The sequence below is a fragment of the Cricetulus griseus genome, chromosome 8, assembly GCF_003668045.3.
Source record: "Cricetulus griseus strain 17A/GY chromosome 8, alternate assembly CriGri-PICRH-1.0, whole genome shotgun sequence".
Taxonomy (NCBI): Eukaryota; Metazoa; Chordata; class Mammalia; order Rodentia; family Cricetidae; genus Cricetulus; species Cricetulus griseus.
Genome location: NC_048601.1, coordinates 31578246 through 31593423, shown reverse-complemented (window position 1 = coordinate 31593423; position 15178 = coordinate 31578246).

Genomic DNA, 15178 nt, shown 5'->3' with positions numbered 1-15178 from the left:
GCTGGTCTACAGAGATCCACCTGCCTCTGCCTCCCCATTGCTGGGATTAAAGGTGTGTGCTACCACCACCCAGCAAAAATAAATCTTTTTTTAAACCTCCATTTAAAAGAAAAAAAAACAATAGCTAGGTGGTAGTTAAGATTAGCTTGGTGAACGTTGTGAGTTCCAGGCCAGCCAAGGCTACATGGTGAGCCCCTGCCTCAAAAGCAAACAAGCAGAGCATATAAAGTAATAGGGTTGTAACTTGGAGGTAGAGTGATTAATAAGCATTTAGTTGTGTGATAAAACACTTCCTGAGGGGAGACAAGGCACACATCTACTCACCCAGAAATCAAAGTACAGATACCTCCAAAGTCCAATATGGCAGACCAATGAATTTAACTGGGGTTATTTAGAAGAATATGTGTGAGGAGTTTCTTACAGGAGCAGAAATAACACAAAGACAGATGCTGGTCACCAAAGTCCACCCTGGCACAGGTGACAGTTCACAGAGCTGGGAACCTAGAGCATACTACAGGCAGTTCAGCAGGTTGGAGAGTGTCCTTTCCAGAGACTTCAGCTGGTCTAAACCTCTTAGAGACAGCTCTTAGGGTTTCAGAGTATTTTTTTGTAGCTTGGCTGAGTTGTCTTGGCTGCTTGGCCTGTCTAAGAGTCTGTTTTGTAGCTCAGCTTCCTTTCATCTGAAGACTCCCAGTTTTTATTACTTATTCTGGTGGCAAGGGGCCTAGTAAACCTGTTCAGTTCAGGGACTACCTGAAACTATTTTGTGTTATTTACCTTGCTGCTTAAGGAGCTTCCTGCATGATGGACTGTTTCACCCCTAGGAGGAAACTGTTATACAACACCTAGTAGGGCCCTGAACCCCAACTTCAAGGCCTATATTCTTTGGTCACTATGCCATTACAAAACTGTTTTGAGTTAAGAAATAGATTTACCTTTTAAAATATTAATATGAATATCACTTGAGAGGTGGAGGCCAGACGATCAGGAGTTCGGGACCATCTATGGCTACATATAGTGAGTTTTATGCCAGCCTAGGCACGGTGTTTTACTTTGCCATTTTTCTTTAAAAGATATGGATTAAAGCTATCCATGATGGCTCAAGACAGCCTGGGCTATAAAGCAAGAACCTGTCTCAAACAAAACAACAACAAAGATGCTCAAACACAACTGTAATTGTTACTGTTGGAAAGATGATCAGAAGTTCAAGGCCAGCCTCAGTTATATAGTGGATTTGAGGCCAGCCTGGGCTACATGAGACCCTGTCTCAAAAACAGAGACAATGAGAACCCGACCTCTTTCTGTTTTTTAGTTCTACAGCAGATTGTGGTGGTAAGCAAGAGATGCCTGTATTTTATCTCTATCCTTGATTGTTTATCCTTAATTTTAAAACATGCAACCACTAACAGAATGGCTAAAATAAACTAGGCTGTCTGTACTCCACCTACACAGAAACAGAGTGGAGAGTGTTTAGCTTAGAACCATACTATTCCATTTCATTGTTATGGTCGCTTGTGTATTTTTAGTTGCATTTCTATCTAAAGTCCTCCAAGCATTATATTTTAAAGTTAGGTACCTAAAACACATGTTTTTCAGTATTGACAAAAACACGCAGTTGTGTAACCACTACGGTAGACACAGAACATCTCCACTGCTCCCAGAATTCCTTGCTATCCCTTCCATATTGGATCTTTATCCCACCTCGAGGCCTATTCAGCCATTTATTTGTCCCTCCCTCCTTTGGTGTGTATTGTTTTTTGTTTTTTTTTAATTGTATTTATTTATTTGTAAGAGGGGGCATGTGACATGGTGCACATGTGGAGGCCAGAAGACAACTTCCAGGAGTCTGTGCTCTCCTCTCACCATGTGGGGACCAGAGGTTGGATTCAGGCTGGGTGGCAAGTGCTGAGCCGTCTCTATGGCATCTAAGGTTTTACCTTTTATTATTATTTGTTATTTTTAATATATATGTGTATACATGTGTGCCTGTGTGTGTGTGGGGGCACCACATGTGTGCATGAGCCTACAAAGGTCAGAAGAGACTGCCAGATTCCCTAAGGTGGCAGTTGCAGACAACTGTGAGTCATCACATGGGTGCTGGGAATTGAACCTGGCTCCTCTGGAAGAGCAGCAAGTGCTCTTAACTTCTGAGACATCCTTCCAGCCCCAATCTTCCCTTTTATACAATATCACATGCTTAGCAAATTTCCAGTATGTACTCTTTAGAGTCACTGGGAATAGTTGTTTGCAATTCAGCACTATTGATTGCATCAGTGGTTGGTCCATTTTGACTGCAGATAAGTGATCTACGGTATGGATGAATCAATTTTCTTCATGTGCCATTTGGGGTATTTGGAATGTCTCCAGTTTGACAATAAAGCTATTGTAAATATCACTGTAGGAGGATTGCCAGTTGAGGCCAGCCTGGGCTACATCGTGAGTCTGAGGTAAATCTTGGCTACATACCAAGACCCTGTCTTGATCTATCAATCAATCAATCAGTTGATATACAATTTTGTATCCCAACCAGAAACAAACATCTTCATTGGTTCTTCATGTGCTTGTACATGTGCATGTGATATGTGTGTATGTGTGGTGTGTGTGTGTGTGTGTGTGTGTGTGTGATGTGTGTGTGTGTGTGTGTGTGATGTGTGTGTGGTGTGTGTATATGTTTGTATGTGTGTGGTGTGTGTATGCATGTGTGTGATGTGTGTGTGGTGTGTGTCTGTGTGTGTGGTGTGTGTGTGTGTGATGTGTGTGTGGTGTGTGTATATATTTGTATGTGTGTGGTGTGTGTAGGCATGTGTGTGGTGTGTGTGTGGTGTGTGTGTATGTGTGTGGTGTGTGTATGCATGTGTGTGGTGTGTGTGTGGTGTGTGTGGATGTATGTGATGTGTGTGTGGTGTGTGTGTATGTGTGTGGTGTGTGTGGATGTGTGTGGTGTGTGTATGCATATGTGTGGTGTGTGTGTGGTGTGTGTGTGATGTGGGTGTGGGTGTATGTGTGTATGTGTGTGGTGTGTGTATTCATGTGTGTGATGTGGTGTGTGTGTGTGTGTGTGTGTGTGTGTGTGGTGTGTATGTATGTGTGGTGTGTGTGTGTGGAGTGTGTGTTGTGTTGTGTTGTGTGTGTATGTGTATTATATGTGTATGTGTATATGTGTGTATGTATGTGTGGTGTGTATATGTGTGTGTGCAGTGTGAGCACACACGTGCTAGCCATGGGGGGTGTTTGTTTGGTTGGTTGGCTAGCTGGTTGGTTTCTGAAGGGTTTTAACACAAGGTTTCATGTAGCTCAGTCTAATTTTGAACATTCCATTTAGCTGAGGATGACTTTGAACTCCTGATCCTCTAGCCTCCACTTCCCCAAATTCTGGAACTATCGGATACAATGAAAGGTTTTGAGTGGTTATCTCTTCATGGTTTTAACTTAGAGATGGGATCTCTTTTGTTTTGTTTTTTATTTATTTATTTGTTTGTTTGTTTTTGAGACAAAAATTTCACTGTTGAGCTTGGAACTAACTTTGTAGAACAGGCTGGTCTCAAAATCACAAAGATCCACCTGCCTCTGCCTCCAAAGTGCTAGGATAAAGTCACACCACCATGCCTAACCTAATTCTCCCCGACTTTTTCTGTGTATATGTGGAGGTGAGAAGCCAAACTTGAGTGTCATTCCTTAGGAGCTGTCTGCCTTATTTATGGAGACAGAGTCTTTCACTGGGACCTGAAGCTCATGAAGAACTCTGGGCTTGACAGCCAAGGAGCCCCAAGCATCTGTCTGTCTCTACCTCCCGCATGCTGGATTCACAATTATTCACTACCATGCCTGGTTTCTTTTTGTGTGCTTATTTTTGTATTAATTTATTTTTTACATTCCAAATCCCACTTCCCCCTCCCTCCTCTCCTCCCACTCCCTCTCCCACCTCCCATCTGCTCCTCGGAGAGGGTAAGGCCTCCCCTAGGAAGTCTACTAAGTCTGTCCCATCATCTAGTTGAGGCAGGACCAAGGCACCTCTCCACCTCCCACATCCGTGTCCAGGCTGAGCAAGGTATCTCTCCATATAGAATGGGCTCCACTAAGTCAGTTTGTGCATTAGTGTTAGATCTTGGACACACTGCCAGTGGCCACATATATCGTCTCAGTTTCACCATTGTCACCTATATAAAGGGAATCTAGTTAGGCCCGTGCCTGGTTTCTTAAACATGGATGCCAAGACTCAAACTTGGGGCTCTACTTTACCAACATCCCTTCTTGTGAAATGTTGGGGATGCTCTGTATTTTATGTGTGTATATCCCTCACTAGATTTTTTAAAATCTCATTTCCTAATCTGTGACTAACCTTTTCATCTTCCTTTTTGGTTGTTTTGTTTTACCTGACCATCATCACCATCATCATCATCATGGGCCATGTGGGCTGCGGTACACTCGTGAAGGGCAGAGGAGAACTTTCAAGTCTCTCCTTTCACTGTGGTATCCTGAGGTTGAAGCCAGATCATCAGATTTATGTGGCAAGTGCCTTCATCCAAGAAGCCATCTTACTGGCCCTATTTGTCATTTGAGACTGGGCCTCTCAAAATAGCCCAGGCTGGCTTGAAAGTTGTGATCTTCCTGCTTCAGTCTCCTGAGTGTGAAGATTACAGGCAATATGAAACCACCAACTGCTCTATTGCTTAACAGTATCTTTTGAAAAAAACAAACGTTCTTAATTTGGATAAAGTCCTATTAGACATATTTTTTCTTTTACTGGTTATGTTTTTAAATATATGATATCTGTCAGTGATGGCAGGGAGCTTTGACACAAACAGCCTCAGGAGTTCTCTTCCTTCTTAGGGACCTCTTCACTCAGGTAAACCCAGACTCTTGAGAATGCTGTTGAAAATAATTTTAGGAAGAATCAGAGTGAAGCAATCAGAGAGTTCATTAAGATAAGAGAGAATGGAGGCTTTAGGTTTAAGCAGAGAGAGACAGAGACAAAGATGCTTAGGAAAATTACAGTACCAGTCCAAGATATGAGTGTGTACTTCTCAAGACAGAGTCGCACAAAGGTTTCTTGACAATGAACAACATTTATACACATACGCATTTATGATTTTGTGGCTTTACATTGATGAGAGGATGTACTATTGAACAAGATTTAAATATTAAACAAATTAATCTTCAAGTCATTTTAAAGCAAGGAAACTCAGATGATCTGGCTCACGTGTTTCTCTTAGGGAATTTCCCTCTGTAGTGAGGTTGTGTGTGGTTTTACCAGGTACACTGTTCAGAGTTAGGCATGAGAAAAAGGCTGACACAGGAAAGCTCAAGGGCACAGACATCCTGGCCCTAGGCAAGCACAATTCAACTCTTGCTTGGAATGTTCTTGTTGGAAAACAGACCTTAACCTCTGTAATTTTCAGTTGGGTTTTAGTTCCTTGATTCTCAGGAGGCAAACTCAATCTCACTGTGAGGGACTTCCTTCCGCATCATGGCCCCTTACTTGTTCCTATCTTGCTAGTCTAACTCAATATTTAAGAAACTTTTGTCTGGTCCATTTTACAAAATTTTCTCCTGTACTTTCTTTTGGAAATTTTATGTTTTAGTCTGCATACTAAGCCTCTATTGTACACATTGAGTTAATTTTTGCTTATGATGAAGTTCAAGAGGAACTTGAATTCTGATCCTCCTGTCTCCAGCTCCTAGTGTGCTAGAATTACAGCAGTGCAGCGCCATGCCCAGTTTATTCATTGCTGGGGACTGAACCCAGAAATGGGCTCAGGAATGTAGGCAAGCACTCAGCCAATGGAGCTTCATCTCCAGTCCCTCAATGGTCATCTTTTGCTTTTGTGTATATGATAGTTCTGGACTCTTTGTTGAAAAGGCAATCTTTTTTGGGTGGCCATTGTACCTTTGTCAAAAATCTAAGGCCATGTGTTTGTGGCACACACCTGTAACCCCAGAATGTGAGGGTGGAGGAAAGAGGATTTCAAGTTTGAGGAAGCCCTGAATGCACAATGAGATCCTGTCTTGAAAATGAATAAATGGGGTCTGAAGAGATTGTTCAGCATTTAAAAGCCCTTCCTGCTTCTGAAGAGAACCCAAGTTAGGTTTCCAGCACCTACATTGGGCTAGTTTAGTTTCCGGGGATCTGATACATTCTTCTGTCCTCCGAGGGACCGGCATGCATGTGGTACACAGAGACAGATGAACATACCCAACCCCGAATATAAAAAAAAGTAAACCTTAAGCAAATAAACTTTTTAAAAATTTTTCATTTATGATGACCTTCAAGAGGATCTTGATTTCTGATCCTCCTGTCTCTATCTCCCAGCATGCTAGGATTACAGCAGTGCACCACCATGCCCAGTTTATGTGGTGCTGGGATTGAACCTAGGGCTTTGGGAATGGTAGGCAAGCACTCAGCCAACTGAGTGAAAAATGTCTACCCCAAATTTGTATAATAATTTATACAGAACTGTTCATCATATATTCAAGGTAGAAAAAAAAAGATAAGCAGCCACTAGCTGGTAATCAGATCCACAAAATATAGTGTGCAGAGCCACTCAAGGAAACATTATTCGAAGTAAAAAGGAATAAAATGTTAGTGCATGCTATGATGTGGAGGGATTGGGAAAACAATGAGCTAGTGATAGAAGCCAGTCATAAAAGAGAGCATAATTCTATAATTCTTTGACGTGTCAAGATGAGAAGATCTACAAAGACGGAAAGTGGAAGAGAGATTGCCCAGGAATGGAGTGGACTGCTAAAGGCTACGAGGCTTCTTTCAGGGGTGTTGGAAGAATCCCAACCTTAGATTTGGGGATGTTTGCACAACTATGTGAACACAAAACCATTAAATTGTATACTTTACTTCCATAACTTTTATTATATATTAATTAGATCAAAATAAAGATTTTAAAAAATCTTTTTGAGCCAGGCTTAAAGACTCACACCTCTAATACCAGCACTTAAGAAGCAAAAAAAAAAAAAAAAAAAAAAAAAAGGAGGGTCAGGAATTCAATCACTCTAAGCTACATTGAGAGTTTGAGTCCAGCCTGGGCTATATGAGATTCTGTTTCGAAAAATACCCAAAACTAGTATTTCAAGAATGTTTTGTTTTTTTTTTTTTGGCCAGGCGTTGGTAGCGCACGCCTTTAATCCCAACACTCAGGAGGCAGAGGCAGGCGGATCTCTGTGAGTTCGAGTCCAGCCTGGTCTCCAGAGCCAGTGCCAGGATAGGCTCCAAAGCTACACAGAGAAACCCTGTCTCGAAAAACAAAACAAAAGCCTTTTTCCCCTCTCTTTTTTAAAAATTTAAATTAAAAACAATCTTGTTTTGCATGTCAAACCCAGTTCCCTCTCCCCCCCACCCCCCACCGATCCCCTATCCCATCCCCTTTCTGCTCCCCAGGGAGGGTGAGGTGTTCCATGGGGGAGGGTCTTCAAAGTCTGTCATATCATTTAGAGCAGGGCCTAGGTCCCTCTTCCCTGTGTGTCTAGGCTGAGAGAGTATCCTTCTATGGGGAATGGGCTTTCAACCTTTTTCATAATGGTTATTCCAGTTTACATCCTAGAATACAGCATACAATGGTTCCCATTTCTCTTTACGCACATAAGTATTTTAAGAAACAACACCCATTTTATTTGTGTGAAGTTTCTGTGACAATTAACAATGCTGAGGGTTTTTTTTCCCCATATACCTATTGGTCATTTATGTGCCTCGTTTCTAAATAAATGTTTAGTTGTGTTTGCCAATTTAAAAATTACCCAAAACTGAAAAAAAAAAATATCAATCTGTAGTGGAGCACATTGGCTCACACCTATAATCTCAAGACGCTAAGGCAGGAGGATTACCCTGAGTTACAGCTGTAATAACCTGGGAACTAGAGTATGTTTCCGGCCGGTGTGGACTATACATCGAGACCCCATCTCAATAAACGAACAAGCAACAAAACTAAATAAATGAAACAAGTTTGGTGTATTTGAATCTTTCTCTGGAGTTTGTTTTGTTCCATTGATCGATTTGTTTGTTTGCTTGTTTGTGACGGAATCTCACAATGTTTCTGGTTAGCCTCAGTGTGTAGACCAGACTGACCTCAAACGTGGGTGATCTCTTTGGGTCTGATTGTGTTGTGCTGGGAGAACAGCCATGAGCTACCTCACCTCACTTGTCCTGATCTACTTGTTCACTGCCATCCATCCCATTGTCACTCTTCCTTGACCAGGGTAGTTTGCAGTAAAATTTGATATCAGGTAGCCTGACTCCTCCACGTCTGTTTCTTTTTTAACTCATTTTGGGGGCCAGAGAATTGATAAAGGTTCTTGCAGCCAAGCCTGCCAAGGTGAGATTAATCCACAGGGCCCTTATGTAGAGAACTAACTCCCAAAAAGTGTCCTCTAACTTCTCCATGGATGCTATGAGTACACACACACAAACACACACACACACACTTTTTTTACACAAAAACTTTTTTTATATGTAAAATGGCTTTACATATAAAGCCATTTTAATCACTCTAGTTGCTTTTTCTACATAATCCTTAGAAATCAACTCATTGATTTCTCCCAAAACTCCTGGTGGAATTCTTTTTTTTTTTCAAGATTTATTTATTTATTATGTATACAGTATTCGCTCTGTATTTATGCCTCCAGGCCAGAAGAGGGCATCAGATCTCATTACGGATGGTTGTGAGCCCCCATGTGGGTGCTGGGAATTGAACTAAGGACCTCTGGAAGAGCAGTCAGTGCTCTTAACCTCTGAGCCATCTCTCCAGCCCCCTCCCCCTTTTTGGAATTCTTGATAAATTACATTTAATCTATAGATCAAACTTGGTGTGGGGAGTCGCATACCTTAACAATACCTTAACGTTTGAAGACAATAGTCTTCTAAACCACAAGCATGCTGCAGTTTGCTGTCTGTCTTACTCTGTTTTGATTTTTGTGGATCAGTGTCTTGTTCTTTCAGACACCAACTATACTAGCTGGTTTTGTGTCAACTTGACACAAGCTAGAGTCATCAGAGAGGAAGGAGCCTCAGTTGAGGAAATGGCTCCATGATGTCCAACTGTAAGGCATTTTCTTAATTAGTGATGTCACCCCTGGGCTGGTGGTCCTGGGTTCTATGAGAGAGAAGGCTAAATAAGTCATGAGGAACAAGCCAGTAAGCAGCACCCCTCCATGGATTCTGCATCAGCTCTTGCCTCCAGGTTCCTTCCCTGTTTTAAGTTCCTGTCCTGATGCCCTTCAGTGATGAACAGCAATGTGGAAGTGTAAGCAAAATAAACCCTTTCCTCTCCAACTTGCTTTTTGGACATGGTGTTTCATTACAGCAATAGAAACCCTCACAAGGACACCAGTCTTGCTGGTGTTTTGTTAGAGTCACATCAGTTTCATGGTTTTATTTTGTACTATTGCAAGTGGTATTGCATTTTGCATTGTGATTTCCAGTTGTGCACTGATTGTAATTAAATAAATTGTCTTAAATTGTCTGTGTATCCTGTGACCTTGTAAAATTGCTTATTAAAGCTAGTAGGGTTTTTGGTATATTATTTCAAGCTTGAGGGCTTTGTTTTTGTTTTGGAGAGGTTGTTGGGTTTTTTAATTATTGTTATTACTATTTGTTTTGCTTTGCTCATTTGTGGCAAGGAATTGTCAGGTAGCACTCATACTCAATATCCTCTTGCCTCAGCCTCTCAAGTGCTAAAGATTAGAAGTGTGTGTGTGTGTGTGTGTGTGTGTGTGTGTGTGTGTGTGTAGGTAGGTAGTCAGGTAGGTAGGTAGGCTTGCATATCATAGCACATATGTGGAGGTCAAAGAACAACCTTGTAAAGTCTATTCTGACTTCCCATCTTTATGTGGCTTCTGGGAATTGAACTCAGGTCCTCAGGTTATACAGCAAGTTCCTTTACCTACTGAGCCATCTTGCTGGCTCTGGGGGAGATATTTAAATGTTCCATTATAATGTTGAATAAGTGTGGTAAAAGTAGATGTCTGCAGTTTCCAGGGTGTTTTGTTTTTGAGACAGGATTAGGTTATGTAGCCCAGTTTTGCCTCAAACTTATTTCCTCTGGCCTTGGCCTCCCAAATGCTAGAATTACACCACATCTGGCTCAGATTTTTCAGTATTTTGCCATTATGTATGATGGCACTGATAGAACATACGCCTAGCATGTTCATGCCTAACACCACAAAAAAGTCAGTTAGATGTAAAGTTTTCTCTTTCTTTCTTTCTTTCTTTCTTTCTTCTTCTTCTTCTTCTTCTTCTTCTTCTTCTTCTTCTTCTTCTTCTTCTTCTTCTTCTTCTTCTTCATTTATCTTTTTTTTTTTTGAGCTCTGTATAGCTCTGGCTGTCCTGGAGCTCACTTTGTAGACCAGGCTGGCCTTGAACTCAGATATCTGCCTCTCTCTGCCTCCTGAGCCACTGGGCAGGTTTGCTGTTTGTTTTCTTAATGACAATTATATTGTTGTGAATGTTCTTGAATTCCTAATGCCCGAGGGTTTTATAAGTGATGTTGGACTTTAACAAGTGTTTTGTTCTTGGGTGTCTTGAGATGGTCATACAGTTTATTTTGAGAATCTCAATTTTCTTTATTCTTCCATGCCACTGACCCTTTCATCCAGATGGCTGATTTTCCTGTAACTTCTTCTGAGGTCCTGGAGACCAAGTCACAGCTTCATCTGCTCTAGATCCATACTATGAACTGAGCCACATGCCCAGCTCCCTGCTCTAAACTTGATCTTGACAATTTAAAACTTTTTATTTCACTTATTTGTGTGTGTGTGTGTGTGTGTGTGTGTGTGTGTGTGTGTGTATGTGTGTGTGTGTGTGTGTGTGTGTGTGTACATGTGTGAAAGTCAGGCCAACTTTCAGTTCTCCCCTTTCACCTGTACATGGGCTCCTCAGATGGAACTCAGGTCACCAGGCTTGGCGGCAAGCACCTTGACCTGCTGAGCCATCTTGTTGGCCCTCAGCAGAGATCTTTAAATGGTTGATTCTCTTGACTTTTCCTTTTCCTGCTCACTCCATTACTATAACAAAACACCTGAGATGGTGAAGTTAATTTTAAAAGCCCGTGATCATTAACCCTGCTGCTTTGGGCCTGTAGTGGGCAGGAGGATCACTTCACTTCTTACTGACCATAAAGTGAGAGACAAGAAGGATGACACTGTTCCCATACTCTTTCAAGGACATTCCACCTATGACCTACCTTCCTTCCTTCCTTATGCTAGTTTGGAGGAGAAATGTCCCCCAAAGGCTCAGGTATTTGAAGATGTGGTCCTCAGCTGGTGGTGCTGTTTGGGGGAGGTTTTGAAGCCTTAGGAGGGACAGCCTTGTTGGAGGAAGTGTTACTGGGGTGAGTTTTATCAACTCGTCCTACTTCCTGTCCTGTCTCTCTGTCTCTGTCTCTGTTTCTGTTTCTCTCTGTGTGTCATGTGTCTGTCTATCTGTCTGTCCCTGCCCCCTATCCCCCTACCCCCCCCCCGCAGTATTTGGATGGAAACTTGATCAACCAGCTTTCTGTTCCAACCACATATACCTTCCCTGCTCTGATGGACTCTATCTCTCTGGAACCTTAAGCTAAAATAAATCCTTTCTTCCAAAAACTGTTTTTGGTCATGGCCTTTAGTCAGCAACAGGAAAGTAATTAGTATTCAGATCTCATCACCTTGAAGTCCCACTACTCTCCAATAGCACCACAGGCTGGGGGCCAGGCTTTCAAAGCATGGGCCCTGAGGGCAACCAAGATGCAACGTCAGTACCCAGGCCTAGAACTCCTCCTACATGGCTTGCAGGACATTCATCTCAATCCTCTATGTCCTTGTAGCCTCTCACTTTCTCCACATTTCTGTGACACATCGTAGATAATGGTTGTGCCCAAATTCTGAACCCCCAAATCACCAAGAGACCCTGTCCAATGCAAAAGCAAAGAGTCTTTTATTAATTAATGGGTTAACTGTATTAACTCGGGTCCTCCATCCATCCAACACAGCAGGTGGAGGGAGAAGAACCCAGAGGGACCATGGGACAGGGGATTTATTGGGGTAGAGCATGGGGAGTGTCTGGGATTTGAAATAGTCTCAAGATTGGTGCACTTCCGAGCTTGGGCAACTTGTCCTGTGTGGATTGGCCAGATGCAGCTACAGGAAGGTTGCTATTATCTATAGGCCCTCCCAGGATGGTTGCTATGCTCTGCACTCCACTGTTACCATAAAGCCCATCCAGAGCCTGCCAGCTAACTTCTGATTGGCTCCTTGCCCCATGGAGGGTATCTACCTTCCTAGTGATTAGAAAGTTGGGCAAGGCCAGGAGCTCAGCACATGTTACTGAATCAGGGGCCTTTGTCTTGCTGGGTCTTTTCTGCAGCCTGTCATGGCTGCCAAAGCAGGGGGCTGGGTAAGAGTCTGTTCCCTTCAATAATTTGAACAGATCTTGGAATTCATCAATTTGTTGTGTTTTATATATGTGTGTGTTATAATATATGTTTTATATATAAGTATATAAACTTTCAAATTTATTTATGTTTGTGTGTATATATAGTCAACTATACCAGAGTATGAGTGTGGAGGTCAGATGACATTTCGCTGGAGGCAATAGGATAGGAAGTTTGAGGGCAGCTTAGCCTACAAACCAAGAACAGGTCCCAAAAGAAAAAAAGTACTTTTTAGATTTGAAATTTTTCCTTCTTTCAATAAAAATTCACTTATTTTTAATATGTTAGATCTGTCCAAAAAAAATTTAATATGCACACTGTTCATGTGCACCCAACATTTTTGTCCATGAACTTCAGATGGATCTCCTTCCCGCCTCAGGTCATAGAAGTAGTCTGCAGAAGCGAGTGTGTTTTTTCTAACAGAGGTTACAGGTATAAGGTCTAGAACAATTTTTGTTTTGTCTCTCAAGACAAGGTCTCATGTCATCCTGGCTGACCATGAACTTCTGATCCTTCTGGGATTCCAGCATGCACCATCACGCCCAGCCCTAGAACAGTGGTTTACAGTATTTCTTCGTTGGATGTCTAGCCTTTTGGGGTGTGATGCATTCTGACCCTCTTTACCTCTGCCTGGATCAACAATGACATCAAAGGTGCAGGGATTTGGTTTCTCACACTGTAATACAGGTTGCCCTAGAGCTCACATTCTGCCCCTCAATCCCTATGTGTGTAAAGTTTATCATCATGGTTAAGGGATGGCTGGGGGTGGGGGAGGTGGGGGGTGGGGGGTGGGGGTGGCTTGATCCCACAGAGCTCTGTTACCAAGGAGGAAATCTTTTCTTAGTAGTCTTTTTGCAGACTTGAGAGTTGGTTATATCCAATTTCCAAGATGTTAAGTCTCAAACCCTGGACAAATGGCTGAAGTGCCAATTTAACATATCAAAGTGGACCTGGCTGCCAGGTTCTCCTAGCATCCCTCAGTCCCTACCTGTTACAGGGTATGGCTAGCATACCCTGCCCTCTACCCTGAACTCTGTAGCCCAGGAGTTGGGTTGCCTTCCCATCAGAGGCTCTTCTTTAAATAATCCAGCCATTTGGTTACCTGCCTTTTTTAAAAATTTTGTCTTCTTGGCAGCTGCACCTGGTTTCCCTCTATCCCTTCTCCTTCCCCTCCCCCCTCTTCCCACATGGCCCAGCTCAGTCTGATCATGTCCACTCTGGAGTTTCCCAGGTGTTCCTGCCTCTAGCTATGCTCTCCCTCTTATCGACAATAAACTTTCTCTTCCACCATACCTAGGAGCAGCCAAGTCCTTCCTTTTTATCATTTACAAGAGTCACCGGGAAGGAAACTGGGCATTTCCCAGTCTCTATGTGAAGAGATGAACTCTCTCAATGGTAGAGGAAGGGTAGGTGAGAATTGAAACTGAGCTTTTAGAACCATGCATGTTAGCTCACACTTGTAATCCCTTCCCTCAGGAAGTGAGGCAAGAGGCCAGGCTTGAGGGGGATGCCAGTCTAGGCTACACAGTGAGTTCTTGGGATGCCTGGACCACAGAAAGAGAACCTGTTTCAAAAAGAAAAACAACAAAACAAACAAAAAAAACCCAAACAACAACAACCAGCTGTGTATGGTAGCACACACCTATAATGTCAGCATTTGGGAGGTGAAGGCAGGATGATCAGAAGTTCAAGGTCACCCTCAGCTATCTAGGGAGTTAAGGGACAGCCCGGGCTACTTAAAACCTTCTGCTTGTGGGCAGGGGAAGAAACCAATATTTGGGAGATGTTTTCAAATATTTCTGTGAATGTGAGCCAGGAGAGAAACTGTTAAGTCACAGCTCATCTATTGTACCAACCAAATGCCAGACCCTGTAGACAGGCTAGCCTCTAGCCATCAGCAATTCTCCTGCCTCAGTCTCCCAAGTGCTGAGTTTACAGGTGTGTGTCTCACACCCAGCTTGGCTTTTATTCTCAGATTAAAACATGGATATTTACCCAGCCATCTTCACTGACATTCCAATCATGTCTCTAGAGAGAAGGCAAATCTATATAAAAAGTTGTTACGGGAGTTATCATTGTATATAGTTTTTACATCAGGTTTAAAAACCTTCTTTAGACTAAAAGGGGAATTGTAGCAGTCTTTCTTGCAATGAACAGTGCACTGTGGCCACACACCCCTCGAGCGTGGCCTCAGGCAGACAGAAAAGGGAAGCTTGAGGGGTGGCTTTCCTCTGGTGGGTCATAGAATCGGTCCCGAGGGTCTTTGTATTTTCTGTGTAAATATTCCCCAATAAACACCCATTTGTCATTTATCTTGGGTCTAGTGAAGTCATTACAACCTTTCCTTCAGAAAGTCTAACTTATTTATGATCATTTTGTGTCACAAGGAAAGAGTAAAGGAAATACTTTTCCTCACCAGGCTCATATGGGGTTTTGCGATACTTTATTGATCCTTTCAATGACCCAGCTGAATGGAGTGTGAATACATCATTTTCCAAATGAGTGAGCTAAGGCTCAAGGACACAGTCTGGAAGTCCAGCACAGCCAGGTCTACCTGACTCTGGTCCATGCCCTTTCTTCTTCTCCCTGTCTCAGCTTTCTACTGTTGTTTTTGTCTGTCTGTTTTGTTGGTTGGTTTTGTTGAGAAAGTTTCTCATGAAGCCAGGGCTAGCCTCTGACTCACTGTGTAGTTGGGGATGGTCTTGAACTCCTCGATGCTTGTGCTTCCCTCTCCCAAGTACTGTGTGTGCTACCATGACCTGATTGTC